The 26,682-nt window shown below is 35.7% G+C and overlaps 2 long non-coding RNA genes across 2 annotated transcripts in view; one reads left to right on the forward strand and one right to left on the reverse strand.

Annotated features, from left to right (window-relative positions):
* Window positions 1–19,365, reverse strand: part of LOC140713259 (uncharacterized) — a 58,830-nt gene extending 39,465 nt beyond the window's left edge. The window contains exon 1 of the long non-coding RNA XR_012095150.1: window positions 18,873–19,365. This is a non-coding gene — a long non-coding RNA (uncharacterized lncRNA). The remainder of the gene's footprint in view (window positions 1–18,872) is intronic.
* The window catches only part of LOC140713260 (uncharacterized), a 54,782-nt gene that overhangs the window by 5,630 nt on the left and 22,470 nt on the right, over window positions 1–26,682 (forward strand). The window contains exon 2 of the long non-coding RNA XR_012095151.1: window positions 11,368–11,437. This is a non-coding gene — a long non-coding RNA (uncharacterized lncRNA). The remainder of the gene's footprint in view (window positions 1–11,367; window positions 11,438–26,682) is intronic.

Here is a 26,682-nt window from a genome sequence, read left to right on the forward strand (position 1 = left end):
ATATCCAAGGGCCCAGCCCTTTTCCTTGCTGATATGGTTTGGCTCTGTGTCTCCACCCAAATCTCATGTCAAATTGTAATCCCTAGTATTGGGAGAGGGACCTAGTGGGAGGTGATTGAATCATGGAAGAGGACTTGCTGTTCTCATAATAGAGTTCTTAAGAGATCTGGTTGTTTAAATGTGTGTGGCACCTTCTCCTTTATTCTCTCTTCCACCTGTTCCAGCCATGTAGGACGTGTCAGCTTCTCCTTTGCCTTCCACCACGATTGTAAGTTTCCTGAGGCCTCCCAGTCATGCTTCCTGTATAGCCTGTGGAAACGTGAGCCAATTAAACTTCTTTTCTTTATAAATTACTCAGCCTCAGGTAGTTCTTTATAGCAGTGTGTGAATGGACTAATACACTTGCACTACCCCCCATACCACTCCCTGGACACAGCAGTAAATCTGTAACTTCCTGATAAAATGTGGAATGTACTGGACTGAGGCTAAATTAGACAAACATGTTTACATCTGATATGTGGTGGCTAAAATAAAATAGAAGCTTAGGGTATTATTACAGATTTCAGTGGATTCAAAGAAAGTCAAGAAATAACCTGAGGAACCCAAGCTTAGAAGCTGAGAACTTGATCTGAACTAATTTGTGCTGTGCTTCTCTTATTCACTAAAAAGCTGTCTAATTCCCTTGGGAAAAATATTATCATTATATTTCTACCACTTATTCACTTGTCTTCTACAGTCAGGCTCAGGAGTTCATGGCTTTCTGCCTACAGCTTCCTCTTTTATCTGAGGCTATTCTATGAGGTCCCAAACCACTGGAAAGAAAGAAAACTAATCTTCTCTGATCTGCACGGTTGCTTCCACCCATGAATTGCTTCCCTTGGTGAAGCATTAAGCATTAAGCCAGGAGCACATGAGCTCTGATAAAACACTCTGGAGGAAGGGAGATTTGCTATTGCAGCTGTTCATTATTTGTGAACTTCTCCAGTGTTTGTCCTATTAATATTGTCCAGTTCCAGGAACATTTTGATAAGAGGAAAGAATATTTTGAAGTCCATGTGCCCTTAAGCACGAATAGTCACTGCTCATTCCTACTTTGTAGTAAGGATCATCTCCAACTATTTGGGCCTCATGGCCTCCATTTCAATTTAGTGCACTTTATAACCTCCCTTCTCATGTACCCACTAATCCAGGACTTTTCATCCTTTCTACTGCTGCTGTTGGGAGACAATATACAATAGGTGTGGCTTGCAGCATAGTGTGATAGAAAGAGCATGACATGTGAGGTTAGGAGATCTGGGTTGGACTTACATTTCTACTAGATACTCACATGGATTTGTTTAATTGCCAACCTTCTAAAACACATGCTGTGGTGAAAATTGACAAAATATAGCAGGATGACTGTGAGGTGCACATGAGATAAAAATATGAGAAGGTACTTTGTAAGAAGTAAAGAACAATAAAAATGCTAGTCATTGCTGTTGATAATATTAACACTATTAGTAGGAACAGAGTAGGAGGCAAGAAGGAAGATGGTGAGTGGGAAAGTAAGTGTGCTGGTAACACAAAAGACAACACTGGGAGTCCCAGGACTCTTTGATACATGGTAGTTGGTTGGGGGAGGATGTGGCATCAGAGAACAAGGGCTGACTAATCATCATGTGAGTAATCTTCTAGTTATTGCCCCAAAAGAAGAGAATGAATGACTTGGCCTGCAAAAGGGAGGGTGTGGAAAGGTGAGGCATTCAATTTGAGACTTTAACAGTTTGTGCCCTCTTTTCAACATAGCAGCCACCCTAACATTGCTGGAGGAGGAGGAAGAAATTTGAACATAATATAAAGAATATAATAAGTAAGCCTGAGATAAAATGATGATTAAGACCATGCTGGTCCTTCCTGTAGTTTATGGTTAATAACAGAAAATACTTCTTAATCCCTTCTGCGGTCTGCCCAGACTCACCAAGACCTAGGTTGTGACAAAGATAGCCAGTTGCCTACAGAAAGACCTGTTCTCTCCCATCCTTCTCAGTATCCTTGTCTTTCCCTGGGTATATTGCCACCCAAAACAAAAGGCTACCTACCCAGACACTCTTACACTTGGGTGTGGGGACAAGGCTAATTTCTGTTCATGACATATAGTGAGAATGTTTGTCAGACTTTAAGTAGGACCCTTTTATGGAACTGACTCAGCTGGGAGGGTTTCTTTCATGGCCTTCTGCCATTCTTCCTTTCTCTGGCCAGCTACATGGACATGATGTCTGGGTATCCAATCCTCTACCACCACTGTGCTGTTTCTTACATAGTTGAGCTCCCATCAATCAATCTACATTTGCTCAGACACCATCCCCAGAAAACAATAATGTATTATTACGCTATTCTTTTCTGGGGATGGTGTTTGAACAAATGTAGATTCATTGGTAGGAGTCCAACTATGTGTGAGCGTAATGACCATCACACTACTCGAAGCAAAACCAAGGCAAAGGGAAAAAGATCCTTGGTGGCAATATGTATCTTACAAAATAGAGCTTTTCCCAAAGATTCAGGTTATGAGGATAAGAGAAGATTTTTATCTATCTTCTGTAGATTCCGACAGAAGATAATTACCTTAGTTAGGTGAAGGCTTTCTACAGTCTAGAGATTAAGATGGGTACCAGGTCCAACAAACATCCTTATAGTCTTATAAAGCAATGCATGAGATAAGAAAGAAATAGACCTTTGAGTCTGTGATGGTTAATATTGAGTGTCAACCTGATTGGATTGAAGGATGCAAAGTACTGTTCCTGGGTGTGTCTGTGAGGGATTTTCAAAGGAGATTAACATCAAAAGGTGTGTCAGTGGACTGGGAGAGGCACTCCCACCCTCGATCTGGGTGGCCACCATCTAATCAGCTGCCAGAGTGGCTAGAATAAAGCAGGCAGAAGAAGGTGGTAGGAGCTTACTTGCTAAGTCTTCCAGATTTCATCTTTTTCCTGTGCTGGATGCTTCCTGCCCTTGAACATCAGCCTCCAAATTCTTCAGCTTTTGGACTCTTGAACTTACACCAGTAGTTTTCCGGGGCTCTCGGGACTTCGGCCATATACTGAAAGTTGCACTGTCGGCTTCCCTGCTTTTGAGGTTTTAAGAATTTGGACTGGCTTCCTTGCTCCTCAACTTGCAGACAACTTATTATGGGACTTCACCTTGCGACCGTGTAGGTCAATTCTCCTTAATAAACTCCCCATCATATATACATCTATCCTATTAGTTCCAACACTCTAGAGAACGCTTATTAATACAGAATCTGAAGACAGGAAAGAGAAGCTCACCTCTGACAATTATCTACTATAATGCACAGAAAAATACCTTAAAAATTAACCAATTTTTTTTTTCTTTCTTTGCAGGGATTTTCGTTGTTGTGGGGGTTTTTGTGTTAGTTTTTTTGTTGTTCCTACTGTTGTTGTTTATGCTCTTATGGTGATACTATTGTTTTTCTGACTGTCATCCCCCAAAAGATACAAAGAAGGTAGTCTCTATGACACAGGAGCAGAAAGCTATAACAAGTGCAAAAGTTAAGCTGTAAAAACTTTAGAATGAGTTTTAAAATAAATACAATAGGAGAGTTTCAAAAAACTTTAAAACAGTAGGGTTCAAAAAACTTTAAAAATAGTAAAAAACTATAAGCCACATTGATAGTGGCAAATAGTAAAATATATGTTGGAAATTGAAAAAGATGATATAATAATAATGTAATAATAACACATTTAAGAAGCACTCTCAATATGTAGAAGCGGAGGAAAAAGAGGAAAATGAGAGAGGAAAGATAATTGATATGGCAGACAGAGACTATGGAACCAACATTCACATAATTGTTACTCAGAAAAAAAGGAAATAAATTGGACAAAAACAATAATCAAAGATGTTACAAAAGAAAAGTTTCCTGAATTTAAAAAAAGGGACATCAAAAAGAGAAAAATAATGATATATCATATTTTTATTTTTAAAAAGTAGTGTATAAAAGTCTAGGTACAAAATATACATATATGTAATACACTCAAGCACAAAAGTGATACTGGCCTCAAATTTCCCCTTTAAAATACAAAAAGCTAAAAAGCGATGGTGAAAATGTAGTTTTTTAAAGGCTATAAAGATATAATCAAATACAACATTTACCCCGCTAAAAATATGGGGAAAGGTATTCTGATATGCACTAATCGAAATTAAATAATAAGAAAGAAAATCACTATAAAGGAAATATCATGTAATTACTGTGATAATAAGATTACAACAGTGGAAAAATGGAAAAATCTAGGTTAAATATAAGATTATCTAAGACATTATCAAAATTATTTCAAGGAGCGAAAATATGCTAATAACCATGAAAAATAATGAAAGAGTTATCAAAATGTACCTCTGAAATAACCACTGAGACCAGTAAATTCAATATAAAATTTAATAAATAAATATCATGCTGTTTAAATATTTTCAGAAAACATAAAATTATTTCAACTTCCCACATCTTTGTATAAAACTAGCCATAACTCTGGTAGCAAAATTGTTATAAATAGTTCAAATAGAAATTATAATATAATGTGTTATAAACATACTTATATACACCTAAATAAATGATATAAGATTTTAATGTAGTTACACAACTCTAAATAAATGACATAAAATCTATTTCAAGATAGATTAATGTTTTAAATTTTTAAAAAATTTAACCAAAGCAATATATATCCACAGTAGAAAAAAAATTTAAACAATTAAACACATATCTGCCTGTCTCATAAAAAAAGATAAAAAGAAAAACAAATGGAAAGATAGTTTAGACTTCCAAGGTGAGATAGTAGAGATAAGCCTGATAAAAGAATGTTCCTACCCCAACACTTGATGAAAGGAACAAGAAACACAAAAAACAAATTTTGAAAAGAAGTGCCAAACGAATGAATAAAAATTGCTTTTTTGGTTCAGGAAGTTTTTAAACTTATCTGCATCTTTCAGAAGAAATGATAGGAAAAGTAGATGATTAATCAATGCCTCAAAAGTCTTAATGGTATTCCTAAAAATGAGGAGAAGCTGAAGAAGTGGGCTGTTGGAGAAAGAGTCAGGAAAATAGCTATGCAAGCACCCCTACCAAAGGTACTAAATAGAGGAAGAGAAAAATTTCAATGAGTGTCACTCTATGCTCTACTAGCAGGGGAGAGGAAAAGAGAGGGCTCTAAAAAACACCAGCAATACATTGCAGAAATGAAAACAGAAGAGTAGATAAATAGGAATAAACAAACAAAAAACCTGTGAGCACCAAAACCTGACAAATTAAGCAGAAGATTATGTCACCTCTACCCCAATTAACTTTAATGTAATCAGAAGACTGAACTGAAGTGAGTAGGAAGAGAACACATCCCTAGTTTGGTGGAGTTGATTGTAATACAGAAAATTTGCTCAATTCAAAGAAGAAAAAGTGGAGCCTAAGTTTTCTGCCTTTCTCCACTCTCATACTTGAGGCTAGAGAAAAATTCAGTGATAGCAACACTCAGGCATCAGAGTACAGCTCTGAAAGAGGCCAAACTGGAGAGACCTAGTGGCAAAAGTATCCTAGAGAATTCACTTAGACACACTTTCAGACCAAAAAGAGAGTTTGGGAACTGCCCACAGTAAGCATGAGCAAGGCTAAAAGAAATGACATTGCAGTTATGCATAACTACAACAAAAATGCAGAGAGGAAAAGTGACATGGCATAGAAAAGAGACAGCAAAATTCTAGACAGAAATAAACCATATTTAAGAGCAGAATAAACTCCTTGAACTTGCTTCACAGTGTGCAAGAACTTAGAATAGGAAGCCAAAAATATGAAAGCTCGTAAAACAACGGAAGTAGATATAAAGGAAGATGACAGAGATAAATTGAGAGTCCAACAACATCGTTAGAACCATTACATGTCTCTTTGATAAATTAGAAATAGCAAGAAAAAAGACAAGCTGAATGTCATATTAATGGGACTGAGGAAAGGCCTGGGATAATATTAACAAATTAGAACTAAGCTTATAGAGGGCAAAGTAACAGGATATTTTATGTCCTTATCATTGTAACCCAAGAAAATGAAACAAGAAATAAAAACATTAAAAAGAAAAGGCTCTGAAACTAAAGAGAAGCACAGTAGGGGACAGACCTTGTCACCTAGGAAATAAATGTAGACAGAAGGATCAACCTGGCAGCCTATCCTGGTTAAGTTGTTAAGATTCAAGGAGAAGGAAATATTTTTTTCAGCCATCCAGACAGAAAGAGCAAGTCAAATAAAAGAGAGGAAACCAGGTTGGTTGCTGACCTCCCCACGGCAAGAAATTAACCCAGAAAATACTAGAACAAATATATAGAATATATAGAAAGTAGAAAAGTTCCTCTTCAAAGCTTGTCTTGGTTTAAAAATGAAATAATAGACACTAGAAATAATAGCTTCTTACTCTAAAGCCTCCTATCAACTATTAGTTCTTACACTTTAGCACAGTTAGTTGCTTTGGCTTACTCAGGCATGTCTGGATAGGCCCAGGCAAGTCCTAGCTCATAGCTTATGTCCCTTCCTCTTTTGGAAATGTTATTGCTTCCTTAAACCTTTCATAAGCAACTTCCTCTCATTCCTTGTTCTCCCTTGCACTTACCTATTTAGGAAAGTTTTAGGTTATTAGCAAATCGGGTATCAGTTTAAGACTGTGAAGTCCAGCTCCAGCCAATGGATGCAGGACACAGCAGTAAGGATGACCCAAATGCGTAAGGGATAAATATGTTGCTTTTCCTTTGTTGAAGTGTGCTCTTGCCATTGTTCAATCTACAGAAAGTGAAAATGGCCTTGCTGAGAGATTGTTTGTCTCCATGCTGACTCTTCTTAACAGCACCAATTATCTATTTCTAACAGAATATCCTGAAAGAAAAAAAAAAAATTCAAGATATATTGTAGCCAGACGTGTTAGTTTAGGAATAAGGGCAACCCTCAGACATTCTGAAATATAAGAGAACTTAGGAAACATTACGCATGAGAACTTTCTGAGGAAAAAATGATGCAAACAAATAAAGCCCACCAAGAAATGACTGGAAAAGCCATAGCAAAATGACTAGTTCAGTATTCAGTGCCATGAAATGATGGTGCAATGTCAAACAAATTATAAGCCTGGAGATGCCAACTCTAATGCCCATAGGGGTGAGATATAAAAGTAATTGAAACAGGTGGGATTCAGTGAAGTGGAGAGCATACATGCTCTATCAAAACAAGCTAGCCACAGACAATTTTGTGTTAAGAAAATGAAAAATGTAGTTAACAAGATGTCATATTACTACATCGTTGATTTTTTCAAGAAAATCCAGAAATCCAAACTTTTGTATTAATTCTCCCAACTTTTGAATTCCAGCAACAAAATTAACTTTATTCAATTTTGTTGGGGAAAAAAATTTATCTGTTGGCTGGACAAACTGGTAAGTGACTAGTTTGTCACCTGTGGAAAATAAAATGAGACCCCAAAATGGTGCTCCCAGTCAATCTAACTTTGAAGAGAGACAGTAGATCCATAGCCACCAATGTGAAATAATTCAAAAGATAGCAATATTTATGGACTTGCCTTGAAAATTCTACTTGATGATAGAAAGTGGGCAATAAATGAAATGGAAAAACTGTGATAAGACTGTTGGTGAGCACTAAATCAATCCAAATATAGAACAAAACTTAAATGACTATAGGAATTATACTTACTGAGAAACAATACAAACATTGACAGTGTAAAAGCAATATTTATATACATATATGACTAACAGGTGGTGGGAAGAAGTGTAAGCATACAAGTCTAATCTATAATTTTTAGAAAGATATTCCAACATCCTAATGTTTACACAATCACTTCTTTCTTAACCCTTGAAGGAAACTCAAAAGTTAAGGGATTATAATATATTTTGGTAAAGAACCTGTTATGGGCTGAATTGTGTGTCCTTCCCCACCTCTAATCTCAGAATGTGACTGTTTTGATGGTAGGGTCTTTAAATAAGTAATTAAGTTATAACTGAGTCATTAGGGTGGGTCCCAGTCCAGTATGACTGGTGTCCTTATAAGAAGAGAAGATTAAGACACAGATAACACAGAGAGATGACCAAGTGAGGACACAACAAGAAGGCAGCCATCTTCAAGCCAACGACAGAGGCCTCAGGAGAAACCAAAGCTGCCAACACTTTGAGCTTAGACTTACAGCCTCCAGAACTGTGGGAAAGTAAATTTCTGTTGTTTAAGCCACCCAGTCCGGGGATTTTTTTCCTGGAGGTCCTAATGCAGAACCAGAGTCTGATGTTGAGCAATCTATTCAGTTTTACTTAATTTATCATCATTTCTTAAATGCAAAGAATAAAAAAATTAAATAGCATATAGAATATGATTAAAATTTTAAAGGTATTTCTACTCTCTTACTCTATTCCTGATACTATTACATAACACCTCAGACTGAGTGATTTATAAGCAAATTTATTGCTCCACAATTGTGGAGGCTGGGAAGTCCAAGATCAAGCCACTAGCAAATTCAGTATCTGGCAAAGGTTCAGTCTCTGCTTCCAAGGCAGCACCTTGAACAAGGGGCCAAAAGCTTTGTCTTCACATGGTAGAAGGGATCGAAGGTGATAGGTGGCTCCCTCAAGCCTCTTCTATAAGGGCATTAACTCCATCCATGAGGCTCCACATGATCACCTCCCGAGGGCCTTGCCTTGGAGATTAAGTTCCAATGTATGAATTTTGGAAGGACATTGGCAATTTGTAGCAAAAAAATCTATTAACATCACTTTTCTAAAAAATAATAAGGAAACAAATAATATAATCTCTATTTATTTGGAGAAATCTCATGCTGTAGTTAGAACATAGATCTTTCCAAATGTATGTATACACATGCATACACACACAGACCCACTTATTCATACACAAATGTGTCACAGACCCACTTGAACACTTACACACACACATACAAATGTTCTTTTAACGAGTTCATTCAATATTTACTACTCTTTTACCAAATAATATAAACATATTAGGAAATATAGCTTTATAACATCATTTTGTCTGCTTATTCTCTGCTGGGGATATGTGCCTTAATTTATTTAAGTAATATCTAGTTTGGGACATTCAAGTTGTTTATAAATCTTTGCTTTCATATATACTTCTGGAATAAACAAACATTCTTGTAGCTACATCCCTGCCTACATTATAATTAGGAGCTAGTTCAGCAGAATATTAAACAAATAAAAACCTAGGGCCAGAAAAGATTTAAAAGAAATGTAAAAATGACTTAATATGAATAAATATATTAACATAATTTATCATATAAGAGATTTAAAGAATAATCATATTATGATTATATAAGCTAAAAAAGCTTTGGTCAAGCTTAATATCCAAATGCCCTTAACCAAAAGAACAATCTTTTACTGGAATAATATCTGTCTTAATGAGTAATTATTACAATTAACAAGTGAAAATAACTAATAGGTAACTACTAAGTAAATACACAAAATTGATAGTTTTTTATATGCCAGCAATGATGATATAAAAAATTCAAGAGAAAAAAGATGCTTTTCACAATAGCAACAAAATATAAAATAGCCAGAAAATTTTAATAAGAATGTGTAAAACATAAATAAATAAAACTATTAAACTTCCCTGAGAGATGTAAAGATTATTTAAGTAATAAAAAATGTAGCATGTGGAACTTAATAAAATACATGGCAGCTTATTTTCCAAGATGGCTGCCATCGGTTCCTTTCTTACCTATAGGCACATGCCATTCCCCATCAGAAGATGGAGTCTACTCCTCCCCACCTTTAAATTTAGACTGACTTCATTGACCTAATTGTTCAATAAATGAAGTACCATTGTGATGCTACCTTAAAACTTCCATCTAGGCTTCTTGGAATCTAGGCACTCTACTATTAGGAAGTCTACAGAGCCCTGTTAAGAGGCTTCTGAAAACCAGTATCAACTTGCCCACCCATATAGGTAAGTTGTCCTGGAAGGACATCCTCCAGTCCCAGTTGAGCTTCCCCATCTGAGATCATACAGAGCAGAGAAGAACTGTGCAATAGAGCCTTTTCTGAATACTAAATCTACAAAATTCTGAAATATAATAAAAATAAGTATTATTTTGAAAAAAAAAAATTGTATCATGATGCCAAATAGCAAAACTCAATGTAGTTAAAAAAAAAAAAAAAAATCCCAAATAAATGTATACAATGGGGTTATTTTGGAACCTAAGTAATACCAAGTATTTTGTAGAATGTGATTAAACAATAATTCTTATATGCCTGTGGTAGAAGTGTACATAGAAATAATCTTTTTGGAAGATGATAATGAAATTTATATCAAAAGACCTTTTTAAATATCCATGTCTTTGCCCATCTATGACAGATAAATTTATATGTATGAAGAAAGATTTATTCAAAAAGCCTACTATTGCATAGAATGCAAAAATAAGCATTACACAGTAGCTATGCTCAAAAATCTCAGATCAGTACTAGAAAATGAGGTATATACATAGTTAACTGAGGTATATATATATGTGTGCATGTATATTCACACACTTAAGTATTATAAAGAAAGCAGTGTAAGTGAATTTCCTCTGTAAGACAGCTGCAAACAACATACTACGAAAGTCTTTATGGAGAAAAAAGACCACATCATTAGAGAAAAAGGTGGGTCTGGGAGTAGAGAAGTGGATTTACTGTGAAACTAATGAAACCAAAACCTCAGGGTTCCTCACACACACAGGATCCCTCCAAGGCCCTGGGAGGAGGGATTAACAGTGTGTTCACATAGTCATATTTTTAAATAAAACTTGCAAACATGGCATATTTTACCTCAATTAGTAGGCCTTCTACCTCTTTCTGCTTAGTTTCCCTGCAAGCTAACTTCCCCTCCTCATGGGAGTGGCTATGAGTATTTGTGGTTCAGTTCAGTTAAGAAGTTAGGGTTGCATTTGTTGGGTTTACTAGGCTATATTTATGTGATTCACAGTCACTTCTATACATTGTTAAGAATAGTGCTCTCCTTCATAGCATAGAAATGGCTCCCTCAAATACTCCTCTCATCCATTATGCAAACTCGATTATTATTCTGACACAAACATGTAGGCTTATAGGATATAAGCATTCCCATGGCACACAACACAGGAATTATGTGAGTCATACAGGGAGAAGAAAGGGAAATGTATAGACTCAGCCTGCAGTCAAAGATTATACCCAGTTCACTAAGGAGCAAGAATTCAAACCAAACACACGCGCGCACACACACACACACACACACACACACACACATTTAAATAGTTATAGAATTATGAAGAATCTCTCACTTATGGTTTCTGGTTTTGCTTTTTCTTTTTAATCCAGGCAGAATGCCAACAACCAAGGCAAGAAGAATGTGTAAAAGGATTCAGTATGTTCAAGAACCCCAAGCCTGGTAAGTTCCTTAGTGTACACCATTATTTACATAAACATCAATAAATTCAGAAAATTAAAGATTCAAAGCAATAGTAAAAATGACCATTGTTAAATATGCCTATTAAATTAAAAATAGTTACAGCATTATTGACGTTTTTACCTAAAAACATAACAGGAAGTCATTCTAGAACTTTCTAATATAGACACCATTGTAAAGCTCAGACATAAGATGGCTGCTTTAAATTTTCACTGAAAACTCAATACATGAAAGCTGGTTGCAATTACTTTAATGCTTTCCAGGATTAAAAAATAATTATTAGTATGAAAAAAACTACATGTACTTATAAAATGTCAGCATTTAATATTTCTTAATTATTTGAGACATCAGTAGCAAGTAGGATTATGCAATGCCAGGATATAAATGGCTCAGGTACTCTTTGGTGTATTTTAAACCTATCTTCTACTGTTTGTTTAAAAGACATGTTATTATCTAAAAGTCACATGTGGAGGCCTTAAATCATTGTATCTACAACTTCAAAGAATAAAATGTTTATTAGTGAAGAAGTCATTTAATTGTATACGTTCCAAGACATGAAGTTTCCAGCTGGAGTTGTCTAGTCCATCACTCTGCTTCAAAGAGCACAGAAGCTCAATATCTAGTCTGGAATGAAGGAGGATGAACAGCAATGTGTTTGGCTAGATGCCACATCAGGAAGCTAGTGTAGTTTTGAAGTTACCTATATCCTTCAAACAGCATTCACTAAGTAGTAACTGAGCATCTACTATATCCCAAAGACTGAAAGAAGCTGAAACTACATATATATATGGGAATGTACATTCTCAGTTAGTTGGGACTGGCTCTGTCACTTACAACCCTAGTGGCCTCAGATAACTTAGCTTCTTGGGGACCTGATTTGCATTTCATAAACACTGTTAATAATATCTACCAAGGAGTGTTGTTGTAAGGGTGAAATTATTGATATAAGTTTATCAAAACAAACCCTCAAAAATGGTTTCATCTATTTAAAAACTGTGCTTGAATATAAGCCTAACAAGAATCAGACTCGCCATTACATTTGAGTGCCCCCGTGATTTCTCCAGAACAACACTCTGAGTAAGACCCACACTAAAATTGTTTTCAGAATTTGAGATGAGAAAGTGACCACATCGAAATGGAGAGAAAAGTAAAAGGTAGGTGAGAGAGATAAAGGCCAGATATTTTCTTTTGTTCTATCCTGTGGCATTTCAAAGCAGAATACTATGCCTCTGACTGTAGATTATTCTCATCTGTAAAATCTGGAAGGAGAAATGGCAGCCACCTTCCAAAGTCTATTCACATGCTGTGGTAAAATATATGTATCTCTGTGGGACTGACTGCACCCTTTATTAATGTGCTCAGATTTCTCCTTGGAGTAAATGCTTATTAATACATAAAAACCTGTTGAAAGCTCATAATTATCCACATATATTGCACACACTTTAAAGACCATCCACAGAATATTCAGGCTGGCTTTGCTCCAGGAACTTACCACAAATATGGCTAACCAACAACTGGTGCATTTTCAAGAAGCCCAGATTTCAACATCAGCATAAGGCAAAAGAAGCTAAAATGAGTTTTACAAAATCAAAGAAAAATGATTTGAGAGTTATCCATTGATTGTATTTATCTATGCCAGTAAACTCTTTCCTTATTTGAATAATTAACCATTGTCATTGTTTTGTTTTGTTTTTTCTCACTAATGTCAAATGCAGATAACAAAAATTACTTCAAAAACTGGAATGTAGAGGTGGCCTATTTGGTTTTCTGATACCCTAATAGAGTTCTTTTCCCTTTTGGACCTCTTCAGATTGTATGTAAATATGTGTGTGCAAATGCTTGTTGGTGGGTGAGCCTATACAACATCTCAAAAGCTTTTCTTAGTCTCTAAGTTCATTATTTTTAAAATAATTTTAATTATTTTTAAACTACTACTTCTTATTTATCCCAAGGTTTTAGTGCCTTCTTTTTTCGTATTTGATTGCCAGGACAAATGTAATGAAGCTTTTTCACTTTGTTTTACTAGCTGTCCTCTAAACTTATTGTATTTTCAAAACTTAATTTTAGAAAATATACAACAACGAAAATATCACTTAAATCAGACTCCTGCAGAAAGGATTTCCTGGCTACAGAAGAAATAAATGTAAATTTTCCTGTAAAACCTTGCTATCCTTGAGAAATCTCTTGAGTTTGAAGCATGCAAATTCATGCATCTTGTTCATAGAACCAGCAGCCTTCAAACTTTTGTTTAAGGAGCGAAAGTTTACTATCTGAATAGCACAAATTTGCAATAACTACAGAGCATTCAGAGAAGTTGGTACCATTTCTAACCAAATATGATTAGAAAGCAGAGGACACACCTGAAGTGATGGTGAAAATGTCTTCACTTTTCTTGGAGTAAATTTTAGAGCTGGAAGGCTAGAAAGTACGTTAATTAGACATTGCAATGTTCACATTTAGTGAAAACTGAGGCCTCTAAAATTTAAATGAATTTTCCCAAAGTTTCATTGTTTGTTAGTGTCCAAAATCAGGACTATAACCCAATTTTCTTCCTTCTAGCCCAGTTCTTAAAATTTAAAATATTGGAATAAAATATAGTCAAAGATAATGTGAGCCATTATTAATGACAAAAATTAGTAATTGTTAAATTCATTTCTAATCAAGTTTCCAAAATCTGTTTTTTGAAATTAAAATTGTAAGTACATATTCTGCTCCAAACCACCCAACTTCTTAGAAAATGTAATATCTGAACACCATCTTAACTTTTGCTAAACCAAGAAACCTAAGCCTACTAGCTACTGATTCTATTCTCGTGACCTACTCCATGGATTTTCTTTGGCAGCCCAATAAAAACCTCACATGTTGAAATAATTTATTTCTGAACCTAATATCCCTCTGCAAATTCTTCCATTTGATTAATTTTTTTCTCTTTATCATTATCTCATAGATATTCTAACAGAATAGGAAAATTGCTCATTCATCCAATTATGAAAATAACTTAAACAAGGAATTTGAGAGAGAAATGGAGAATTAACTTGTATAAATTTCTTGGATATTATACAAGTTTTAACTAATTTAAAAACAGCTTCTTGGGGTTTTTACTTGTAATCTAGTTACAATCTGTTTAAGAATAGGTGGGGTTCAAAATAGTTGTTTCTCAGCCATTTGGTTAAACTTTAAAAATAAACATCTATAAGCAGTCCCTAAAGCCCTTGGCTGGTGGGTGCTGGCAGAGTTGAGCCTTTGCACTGTGCTGTAGGTATTTTTTTATATCTACAAAGTTTTCAGGTTAAACATTTGTAAAAGAAACTTTTTTCTGAGTACAAACAAGGGACAGGGTACAAGGCTGATCTGGTGGTAATTAAGGGAAATTAACCAGGAACAGATGTAGGCATCAGTCTCCCCCTTGTCCCTGACTTTCAGAAGCATTTTTCCACCAAGACAGAAGTGGGCAGTGCCTTGCACAGACGTTGCTTGTTTATCTTATCTTCATTGCAGCCACTCTGGAACAAGAACGGAAAGGAAATCCCCTGCTAGCTCTGTCCCCCAACTCTCTAGCTCTCAACATCACTGGTGGGAATGGAATAGCAAGAGAGGCATTACTGAGACCAAACTCAGTCATTCTATGGCCCCTGGAGCACCATGGCAAGAACTGGGTACTTAGCACCAAATGACTTAGTTTTGAATGGAATTAATTGGCAGGACTGAAAAGGGAGAAGGTTGTTTATAAATATTTGATGGAGTTAGTGGAAAAGTACTAAAGAAAAGCAAACAGTGTCACAAAATGCACCTGGTAGACATGATGCACCACCTGAGGCACTTTCCAGTTAGCTTTGCCTTTTTGTACCTTGGGTTCTAGGAATCAAGTAAGTTCTTTTCTTTTCTTATTACTGTTGGTAGATTTGTTTCACTATTTACATTCCCATCACCAAACATGTTTGGCTGATGCCTTTTTGTGAGAAACCAAGAGCACGCATTTTCTGGAGCTGCGAAAAACCTCTCTGACCCAGGGTACACCTTTAGAGATTTTGAAATCTGTATTTACACATAAAGGTACTTACACTGTGTAGAGCTGTAACTAAGCAACTATCATGTAATCTAATCCTGGAAGAGAACAAATGACGACTGTTTACTCTCTCTCATCCCACTTACATTTTTGAAAGCCCAAATAGAAAGTACTTATAAAAACAGCATTGAACCTGAATAGATAGGCTATTGGTGGTAGTGACTTATTCACATGTTGCTCAAATTTAAGAAGACCTTAGAGTGTTTTAAAATGCGTCCTCTATACAAGTGAACTTTAATCTTGATAAAGCTCAAAACAATTGCTTTGTATAATTCAACTGTCCAAATATATTCATAACTAGTATGTGAATGTGGAGTTTAGTATGAGTGACAAATCTAAAAATGCAGCATGCTATTTCATAGAGTGCATTCAAAAGTAAAGTTAAGGAGAACATTCTTCATGGGAGGCCTGTTCAGACATCAAAGTTCTGGATAATATTGACAAGGCTCATAAATTTGGAGGGGAAACCCAGTGTATTGCCTAAAAACTAAATCACATAGTTGGAAATAATTGAAAATATTTGTACAACTATGATCAAATATCAAAAATTAATCAACAAAAGAAATAAGAAATTTAGCCAGAGTAAGCAAACTAACATGATTTGAAATTCAGACAATCCTATTTGACAAGGAAAATATAGAAAACAGATTTTAACTCAGGTCCAATCTCTGGGACCAACCTCCACTTTTGATTTATACATGGAAAGCTCTTCAACTGGAAAAGAGTAAGGACTGAGAAAAAGGTGAAATAGCAAGAAGAGTGCTGAAGGAAGAGATACTTGTGGGTCTTCTATACAGTGATAGACAATTTGGGTCCTGGAGAACCTAAAAATGGACAAGCTGTGACCAAAGCTTAGCCCATGATTTGTTTCAGCACCCTGCTGACACTTCTTGAAGAATAATTCCAACTGTGTTGCATAGGGTTTTGCCAGATGAAAAATGTAAAATGTCTTTCACATTAAGATTACATGTGCTGTACAGAAGTCACTGAGTTTACTAAAACTTTTATTAAGCATATCTGACAGCCCAGAAATAATTTTCAGTTACCACAGCCTCTTAAGGACTGTGCTTTTTTCTAAGCTATGATAACTGAAAAGGTCCAAGGACATCAAGACTTCTCTGGGAAAAGTTCTAAAGGGGAGAAATACAGGTAATTCAGTGCATTGTTGATGTTCCAGCTATGAGTTTCCAGATGAGAATGAAAGTATCTACATAGAAAATACTGGTAATTCTAATTCCAGTGTTAAATTTGAGTGATTTTCCAGGCTCAGTGTCTCATCCCTATAATCTCAGCACTTTGGGAAGCAAAGGAGGGCAGATCACTTGAGTCAGGAGTTCAAGACCAGCCTAGTCAATGTGGCAAAATCCCCTCTGTAAGAAAAACAACAAAATTAGCCAGGCATGGTGGCCCGTGCCTGTAGTCCCAGCTACTTGGGAGGCTGAGACAGGAGAATCACTTGAACCCAGGAGACGGAAGTTGCAGTGAGCCAAGATGGCGCCACTGCACTCCAGCTTGGACAACAGAGTAAGACTCCATCTTAAAAAGAAAAAACAAGTTTGAGTGATTTCAGAGCAAACAATTAATTACTGAAAAATACAAATATAATTATCTTCTTTTGTCATGAAGAGATACTGAAGCCATGAACACATGGGAAAATATCTTTTTCCTGAGGATACGGCCAGCCATGCTCCCTACATGGGGGCATATTGGAAGAATTTTCCCGCAAAAGCCCCTGTTCTGGTTTCCAGAATGTCAGAAGCCATTCTGCGGTAGCTTCAAAAAGAAGATTCTTGGAGAAAAGTCTCATGTGCCAGTGAAGACTTTTAAAGAGATTTCTTCACCTTTCAGTTTTGATGAAAAAATTCATAATGTTACAGCTGCGACACCAAGAATTTTCAAACATGCCAGCATCCACTATTAGAAAAGCTATCATATCTGCTGCTCCTGCTCTATATCACTCTTTGGCCTCTTTTCTGTTTTATATTCATATGGCACATTTTTAAACCACTTAACATACTATGTACTTTTTACATATGTTTATCATCACAGCAAAGACTTTGTTTTATTCACTTTGAATAAAACATCTCTAGTGCTTAGATTATGGAAGAAACATAATTACTCGATATGCTGCTTTTGACTAAATGGATATCAAATTCATATTCTCACTCTTATTTTATAAGAAAAAAAAAACTCTGAGACTCAGAGAGGTTAAGTAATCTACCCAAGGACATATAGATGTAGATAATCATGTGCAGATTCACTTGCTTTTTCCAAAGTGTTAACAACTTCAGCTACTTGGAGAAAAAAGCTTTCAGCAAATTAATGCTGTATTTGGAAGAACACATAGTTTAGATATCTCATATTCACTGCATGTATTACATCTGCTGAGCATTTCCTAACCCATATATATATATGTATATATTACTATATATATATATTACTGTATATTCCTAGCCCATATATAAATGTGTGTGTATATATATTCTACACTTTTAAAAGAGAGATGCCTCAACAGGGAAGATTTGCAGGAAAACTCTAGAATGATTTTTAGACATCATTTTGTTTTATTCACTTTGAATAAAACGTCTCTAGTATCTAGATTATGGAAGAAACATATTAGTTACTCAATATGCTGCTTTTAACTAAATGAATATCAAATTCATATTCTCATTTCTATTTTATATGGAAAAAAAATCCCTGAGGCTCACAGAGATTAGGTAATCTACCCAAGGACATATAGATGTAGAATAGTAATCACTGGGTGTCAACATAGGTTAAATACCAACAGACCATGATGTGATCACTGTTTGGGGAGGATCACTCGATGATGATTATGACAATGACAATAAGAACAAACACTTGGGCAGTACTGACTGTGGACTCCGTGCTTTCTGAGCATATACAGTTGTCACTAACTCATCTCATCCACACAGAAACCCTCCGAAGTGTAAACTATTATCATCCCCACTTTACCGATAAGAAAACTAAGGCAAGAAAAGTAACTTGCTCAAAGACATACAGTAACTGTACAAACTTAAGCCAAGATTAAAACTGAGGCAGGCTAGCTTGGAAGTCTGTGCTTTAGCTCTCTGCTTTCTTGACTTGAAAATGATAAAGTGTGTCTTTATTCAGCAAGCCACTTGGCAAGTCTTGGTCTTGAAGACAACAGAAGATGTGTGGATTGAATTAAAGCAAATTAGCAGGGTTTATATTTTATTAAACAAATTATGTTAAGCAATACTGATTAATTAAACAGTGTCACCTTAGAGGAAGGCTCCTAGACACATACCATAAGGTCCATTCTGTTCAGTATTTACATCACTTGAATGAATATACAGAAGATAAGCTCACCCAGTTAGCTGATTTCACCAACCTGCAAGGCTCTGCAAAGGTATAGAATGACATAGCTTTAAAATAACTGTGTAGCACCTCACTGGAAGGAGAGTGACAGTGTTCAGAGAAGGGCAGCAAGGCTTCTTTTGAATCCTCCACCAGTGTTAACGCTCTTCTTATCCTCTCTCCTCCTTTAGCCCCACTTCCTTTTCCTGTTTTAAGCTACAGCCTGTATCATGGTCTATTGGCGAATTGCCACTTGCAATGGGTTTGCTGTAATTTAGAATCACTAATGATGGTAACCTTTCTGTTACCCTGCTCCCCACCAAATACTGAATAGTTCTCCTATACCCAGGTGGATAAAAAAATAAAAACAGCTAAGGCAAAGTATCTTTCTAATTCCCCGCCTTCTCATAATACCTTTAAAATCATTCTATCATAGTTACCTGGTAAACAGCGTTCTGCTCCCACGTCATTCACATTAATATTTAATGTTTGATCGCTTTAAATGCGTAGAGTTGCAAGTGCACTCACAAATTCTGGGTAGTTTCCATTTGAAAATAGAAGGATGACTCACCAGGCTCTCCTTTTCCTGTAAACAAGCTTAGTGCAAAACACTTGAGCCCTGTGTGTTTTTAATGTCCCTAACTTCTGAATGTTCCTGCGTGATAGGGGTGGATTAATGGCTCAAGCCATATAACAGTAGGTTGAGGACAAACCTTGCAACTGCAAGCGGTGTTGTTTCCTGTAGACAGGTGGAAGCCTCCTCGGCTTAGGGCCCAGGGATGCGCCCTCTGCTGGCTCTGGGCCTTCTGCGCCTTTGTTCAAGGGCTTCGGCATCCACAGCTGGAGAGAAAGTGGAAAATACTAAGAGGAAGTAGCTAACGAGTTCCGGAAATTCTGCCATTTCCTTAATAGAGGTCAGCATATATAATAGAGCTCCTTCACCCCACCACATCTGCCCTGTCCACTTGAACCTCCTGCGCCATAAAACAAAACACAATCAAGACCCAATGTGGACCGCAGAGAAATTTGTTAGAGCTGTTGTTTCACTGGGTTTGACATCGACTTGAGGGAGCGGGACGTCTAAGCTACCTTTAACAAATAGCATCATTTATTAATGCCTCTCTGTGCCTGAAGCAGCTCATTTGTTACAGTGCCTGGGAACACGGCCGTTGAGCTCATTTTCAAAGAAAAAGGAAGGAGGACACTGGAAAATGTTTCCTCTCAGGCAGACATGCTGATGAAAAGTTGCTTGGTGCATGTCCAGATTTCTGTCTCTTGCTGAATTTTTAATCTTGTTTCTCTTGGACGAGCCTCACCTCTCCGGTTTTCACCACTGATACATGTGTAGGGGTTATGCTATTCTGCAACTATAGATTTTGTTTGAGAGGGGCAGCACCTGGAAAAACTGGCTAGGGAAATAGTGGTATTGTTTTATTAACTCCCTTAGCACAGTCTCTATTCTTTACAGCTTACTTGAGAAATTGTGTTAATAATAAAGCACGTTTGCAGGGAGCAATTATAGTTCATAGACATTTCCTTGCTTTGCTGAAAAGGCATTACATTCAAATGGATGCCAAATAGCAGTGTTGTACATTCAAAGAGGAAAAGGGGGTTAGGTGTCTTAGAACTACCTAAATCACTCCTGTAATTTGCGATGTGGAAAAGGGAGTAAATGTCCTCATGTAAAATTCAAAAGAAATACTGGGACAATATCTCCCATAGCAACAGCTGTTTTAGAAGTTCCAGCATGATTAACAAGCGTCTGTTTCATCTTTTTTTCCTTTGTTTAAAATCAGATCGCAGCCTGCTAAATCAGCAGGTCAAAATAGTACTAAGGCTTTCACCAAAGAAAATGTGACTTCTATGGAATTGCTTTATTTTTCTGTTAAGATCAATTATTTGCAGTATTGTTCATCTGTTTTTAATTAATCATTAGCTAACCATGATTAAGTGAAGAAGTTGATTGTTTTAAAGAATCAAAAAATACTACTAAAATAAAAATTCTCTATCTTCATTAATATTTACATCAATTAACTGACCAGAATACATTTCAATGCAATAATAGCTGCTTGAATTTACTGTCGATACACAATGACATTTGACTTCTGAGTCAGTGGGCACATTCCAAGCTTGAGTTCCTCAGACAGCCCACTCTGAGATGGAATGTTTATTTGAGATAGCTCTTAGGAGCAATACCTGTGGAAAGAAGAGGTAAGGAGCAGAGTTTAACAGTAACCCTGCAATACCAACACCAACAGTCTCAGCAGACCCCACAGGTGCTCTGAAGCTAAAAAGCCCCTCAGAGACTGGCTAGTCTTCCTACTCTACAGTGACCAATGTTTGAATGTGGGCTGCTTCAGACAGGGGATGTGGTACCATCCCCAAAGAGGATTGATAGCTGATGACCTTCTTCCAGCAGCACTATCAGCAGCTAAAAGAATAATTCCTGTAATCCAGAAGAGAGATTAGGGTGGTATGTCACTAGTCCACCATAGTATATATGCATAAACTCTAACACTCATCTTTTTAATAAAAGTCATAGAAATTAGGGAATGTAACACAAAACTAAATACAATCAATATTATGCGAAAATTATTAAACATTTTGGAGCTGGGAATAAAGCACTTGATCAGAGTTACAGTACCTATTATTTCCTTAACATATCTGGAAAAATAAGAAATTTAAACTTATTAAATTCCCTTTAAAAAAATGAAATAACCACTTCTGGGAAGAAAAGAATATTCAAATACAATTACTCAAAACATGAAAATTAAAAGATTTCCTGTGTTCGTTTCTAAAGTAAATTTCCACGCAGAGGTTATTTTAATTATCCAGCATCCACATGTGCTATAAATGTGCTTAACTTAATAAATGTACCTTCTATAAATGTCTTGCATTAGTGCAATGTCAGTTACATTAATTATCATTTTAAAGTCTGCCTTTGATTAAACTGTGTATGCTTAAAATACAATTAGGATACACAAACATCGTGTCTCACTTATGAATATTTATAGATGTCATTTTTAGCAATTACTTGCATCTTTATTTGATAGCAATAAAATGTAAACATTCAAGAGTACTGGGAGTTTCTATACAGATTTTTTTCTGTAAATAGTATTTGATAAGGACTAAGCATAATATTTTCATTAACTATATACTTGAATCATCATCATGTAAGTGATATGATTAAGAATTCAGTATATAGTATTATATTGAATAGTCGTTTACATATAATTAATGTATAAATTGCATTGCAAGATAAAAAAGTCATGAAGAAAATGTGTGACTCTTTTTTGTGTGCTCCAGGAGGCCAGGGCAGTGTCTGCATCTGTTTTGCTTACCACTGAATCCTTGGATCTTAACGCATCTGGCATATAGCAGGCTCTCAGTTTTAATCATTTGGTGAATATTGAAGGGATTATAAATCTCAGTTTCAAAAAAATCAAGTTTTCTTCCATTTCCAAAAATGAAGGAATCTGATTCATGGTTGTTTTCAGGTTTAGATAAAAAACTAAGAGTAAACATTTTAATGGCAAATTTGAACTTACATATTTAAGTTAATATGTTCCTTTCTTTCTGTATTATTTCACACATTGAAACAGATTCTCCTTTTACTTAAAACAAAATATTTATTTTCATTGCAAGATATCAAAATGAAACTCAATTCCAATTTTAATACCATATTACCTAGCAAACATACTAAACAGCAAGTGCTAAAATTTTTTCAGCAGGATAAATAAATCCTTTTAACAAAAAGGATATTTAAAAGTTTTATATATTTGCTCTAAACTTCCAAATTTCCCAAAATGTTCTTAGAACCCAATTGAGTTTCTCCAAGAATAAGTAGGAAAAAACTAAAGAAAAAATATAGAATGTGTATATAAATGGAATTGCCAAAGTCAGTCATGTTATTACAAAACACCAAGATAAACTCAGAATGAAAATGACCCTTAAAAGTTGCAAATGAGTATGTTTTGCTGATTTGGAAATACCCAAATCCAACCACCCCCATGTCTTAAGTACTATAGTTTACTACACTTTTTTCTAGAAATAGAAACATAGCCACTCTATATTTATGTTCTATTAGTGGCTGAGTTTTGGAAGTCATGCCAAGAGGATTCCAGAAATGAAAAAAAAAAAGATTTTGTATGAGTCATCTATTATGAGCCTCCATAAATCTACATCATTACCAAAATATGGACCAAAATTGCTATGTAAATACCCACGAATTGGAACAGATGAGAGAAACAGGGTATTATGTTAGAATTGAATTAGTTCTAATATGGTAAGAAAGCTACATTCGTCTTGGAGTCCATGAAAATTTTTTTGCTGTTTTGGGGGATTTTGTTTTTAATGATATGTTGACTTGAACAGAAGGCTGATGCAGGAGAAGATCTCTGGCACAGGCTTGTTACCCTGTAGTGTAACCACAACAGTATGTAATGGCATGCTCCATCCTCCCTGCATTTCAAGGCTTAACTTTAAATGGTCGATATTTACATAGAATACATGAAGACAAGACTGGAAATCATTTGAATTGCAGTCCTCAAAAGAATGGCTTTCCATTATTTTCTAATAAATTTGGATTAATATTCCTCTAGGAGTTCTTTAACCAAATTATAGTCTCACTAGAGTTTTGAATACAAATAAATATCTCATTTCCTTGAGTCTATGGCTAAAAGTCACTTTAAAAAGAGATATTTTACACTATTTTAATAATATTTTACTTCTAATTTTATTTATTTCAAAAATTTCACTGAAGAAAAAGCCATCCTAGAAATTCAAGTAGGAATATTTCAGGTCATTTCCATTAACTAGTTACACATTACATATTTCATCTACTAAAAACCTAATGCCATTCCCCCAAAACACACACATATGCGCACACCCCAATCTGGAACCTAACAAGAGGTTAGTAAATGCTACATCAGAAGGTAGTGGCAATTCCTGCTAGTAGCTTGTATTAAAACCAACTGATACAGGCCTAAAAGTAGGAAAAAGAGTTATTTCTTTAACTGATCGTCTGAAATGTATCACTCTAAGACAATTTTTTGAGAGACAAGCACTTAAACACAATTCACTAGCTCAGTTCTAAGACCAGAGTCATGTTCATGAAAATGTGACACAACCACATATAAAGGGTGATTTTGGAACAGAGTATAATAAGACTAAATGCCTCATTAAGACAAAAAGTCCTGAGCACTTTACATGTTTGTTAAATTTTGCCATGACCTCCATTTTACAGATGGCAAATCAAAGCTTAAAAGAGTTAGGTAACTTAGGTAACTTACCCATAAATCCACTGCTTATAAATGGTAGCTTCAATCCAAGCTCAGGCTGTTTGACTCCAGTGCTCACATTTTCATACAGTGACTATACAATGGAGAGAAAGACACAGACACAGACACATACACACACACACACACACACACACACACACACACACACACACATATTGTCAACCATTTCTATTCTGTGGTATTTTTATTATTCTAGGATTTTAAAAAATAACAGATGAAACTGCCTTTTCATTGGCACATGCAATTTTTTAGACGGAAGATACCACAAATATGTGGAACAGATAAAATATAAAGTACTATATAATTAATATCCATGGTAAATAATATAGACTAAGAACAACATAGAGATAAGAAAACAGGGCAGTGACGTGGACTGAAATAGTTAGAAAAAGATTTTCCAGAGGCAGTAGACTTGAAATGGATTTTGACATTTGAGTGATAATTAGACAGTCGTATTTGAGAATGGAGACTATTCCCATCTGAAAGAAAACCACACAATTAGCTGTACAATAAATAAAAAGTAGAGTAGATCACCTTAGTTGTATAAAATGTAAAGAGTACATAAAGTTATACAACATCATAATAAGATTATTAATACCAATTACACTTAAAGATTATCTATTTTGAATAACACAACAACTAAGTTAGAGAATACTGTGTTTGAATACTTCATGATTTATGAATATAAAATTCAAGAACAGGCAAATAAAATTAATCAACTACTAAAATAGAAGTCAGGCCAGGCAGAGTGGCTCACACCTAAAATCCCAGCACTTTGGGAAGCCCAGGCTGGCATATCACTCAAGGTCAGGAGTCAGGAGTTTGAGACCAGCCTGGCCAATATGGCGAAACCCTGTCTCTACCAAAAATACAAAAATTAAACAGGCGTGGTGGCACATGCCTGTAATCTCAGCTACTCAAGAGCCTGAGGCAGGAGAATTGCTTGAATCTGGGAGGCAGAGGTTGCAGTGAGCCAAGATCACCACTGCACTCCAGCCTGGGCAACCGGGCAAAACTCCATCTCAAAAATAAATACATAAATAAATAAAATAAAATAGATGTCAGACTAGATGACTACTAGACAAGACGGTATTGACTGGGAAGGGGCACAGGAAAACCTTCTGAGGTGCTAGAAATATTTTGTCTTGATTCGGGTGGTGATTAGACAGATGCACGTAAAAATTCACTGAGCTCTCCACTTGAGATTTGTGCACTTACAAACTTCCTCTTTGTGAGTTATACCCAATTAAATAAATCAATAAAGATTAGAGTCTTTGGCAGGAAACAGGGTTATTTAGTGTAATATATATTTACCATTAGAAAAATGTTTACTGACCACATGGACTACAGGGTAAAAAATGAAAATAAGAATTTTAAAAAATCTCTCAAGATTACCAATTCCAACTCTGGCCTTTACAGATAAGAAAACTGGCACCAAATGGATGCAAAGACTTGCCCCGGGTCATATGGCATTCAAAGACTAACATGGATTAACATGGTTGAAAGCTTTTCTATCCTTTAGTCATGCCTCCATAATGTATTTCACGCACCACATATTTCTAAAAGGAAGCCTGATACATTGTTGAATTCTTAGTAATATTTATTTTCCAGTTTCCATATTATTGCTTGCTTTGGTCACACTTATTTTTCCTCCCTATTCTTGACCTCTCTAAACTGAATTATTTCAATCTTTCCTTGAAATTGAATTTTACTCATTTTATAGAAATTTGGCAACTGTATTTCTTCTGAGACTTCAAAGAAATTCCCTCCATTACTGAGACTTATGCCTGAGTCATTTCGTGCTTATCAGCATTCTTTCATGTGCATAATCTTTGCTCCTTTGCTCCTTTGCTCGCTGGTTAGAGAAAGAGGTGATGTCGATATTGATGCAGACAACATCGCTCCAGGTAGATGTGTTCTCCCAGATCCTTTTGCCTAATTTACCTACCACTGATCTCCAGAATAGCTGTTCACAATGGCATTCCCTACCGTCCCCCCAACAACCATCCTCCTGCTATTCTCAACTACTTCTGAGACTTCAACAATTAAATTTGCCTATGAGAAAACTGCTAAGTGCTTTTCCTTTGTATGTTTTTCATTCATGTAACTCTCAACTCAAAACAGCATTTTCTAAATTTTATGTGTGGGGCACAAGTGTCTTTTTTGTAGAGATCTTGACACTACTTATATACGTTAAGATTTGTTGAAAACCTTTAGGCAAATTCACATGCCATGACATAATTGAATTACCTGTAGAGCAAACTCTTGGCATATTAATAAACAACTGTAAATGGCCCAAAATCAAATATTTATTCCTGAAATAACTAGATGCAATACATGGGTACATTTCTTGTCATCATATTCACAGATGAGTACAATCTATTTTTTTTTTTTTTTTGCAAGTCTACTATTTTACCTATAATTAGAGACGTAGCAATCTGGTGAGCTTTAAGCTATTCCAGCAATCTTCAGAACAGTTTATAGTCAAAGGCAACAGATCCCAGAACTTTGTTATTCACTGC

Source organism: Chlorocebus sabaeus, chromosome 13, assembly GCF_047675955.1.
Source record: "Chlorocebus sabaeus isolate Y175 chromosome 13, mChlSab1.0.hap1, whole genome shotgun sequence".
NCBI lineage: Eukaryota > Metazoa > Chordata > Mammalia > Primates > Cercopithecidae > Chlorocebus > Chlorocebus sabaeus.